Genomic DNA, 1,218 nt, shown 5'->3' on the forward strand with positions numbered 1-1,218 from the left:
GGGGGGTGGCGGGCGGGTGGGTATGGTATCATGGTATGATAGCAAATCTCCTAAACGCGTTTGGCACTGCTCAGTTCCTGCCATATTAGCAAAGCCATAGTTGGGTTGGTTTTTTTTTTTTCCTCCTCTCTCTCTCTCTCTCTCTTTTTTTCCCCCCCCCAAGCCCACTGAGGCAGAGATGAGGCAAACTCAGCCATAGGAAGGTGGTTAGTGATGTCACAAGTTTGGTCTTTTCAATAAAAGCAATAGAGAAGGGTCTCCCTCACTATATATATTGGAGAAGCTTCTGTTCTTCATAATAAAAAGAGCAGCAAGGGAGAAAAGCACCTGCTTTTAACACCCTTATTTAGCACTAATCTGTTGCAGGCAGAATAAAACCTCTGTAGGGCTGGATTCCTTTTGAGAAGTATTACTTTTTGATTTATTTCACTTTTTTTTTTCTTTTTCTTAAGGATAGAGCATAGTTTTGGAAGCGATTGCAGCGAAGATCAACCACTGTTGGCCAGGGTGATCTCTGAGAAGCACAGAGGGCTGTAACTCAAGGAAAAGGTGAAGTAATAAATTGTGAAAAAACTTCAGTATTCCAAGTTTATAAAGGCTATTTATTTTTCCTGAGTCTGTAAGGGTTGGGTTTCTTTTTTTATTATTTTTATTTCCGGGAGAAAGGAAATTCTAAAAATATTTGATGGACTTTTTACCTTTAACATCAGCAATAGACCTATGAGTGTGTGGGGACTCTTTTCAGGGGATGCCACAATTATTTTTAATTAGTCGAAAGGGCAGTGTAAATCAAAGAAGCCTATTAGCTATACATTTTAATTTATAGCCTACCAGGTGTTCGGGGAATTTATTTGCAGCATAAACGGTTTAATGTTTTCAGCATGATTTCTGTTTCAGCTCTTATGTTTTCGGTTTTATTTGCCTATGTGGTATGAAATTTGGCGAGGGAGCCGGGCTTTTAAACTGCGGCAGCAAGTGCCGTTTAACGCAAAATAACCTGCAGGTAGAAGAAACGGTTTGCTTTCCACCTAAACTTTCTCCAGACAGCGTTCCTTAGCGCGGGGAGAGGATGAGGAGGAGCAACCAGCCGGCGCACCTCCGTGTTTTGTTGCGGCTTGTGGGGGCGTCGGGAAAGCCTTTGCTGCAAAGCTGGGCTGTGCAGCGGCAGAAGCCGGAGACCCCTCCGTCCCTGGGGGCCAGCGGCGCTGCCGGCGGGCG

This window comes from Egretta garzetta, unplaced genomic scaffold (assembly GCF_000687185.1).
Source record: "Egretta garzetta isolate BGI_Z169 unplaced genomic scaffold, ASM68718v1 scaffold293, whole genome shotgun sequence".
Taxonomy (NCBI): domain Eukaryota; kingdom Metazoa; phylum Chordata; class Aves; order Pelecaniformes; family Ardeidae; genus Egretta; species Egretta garzetta.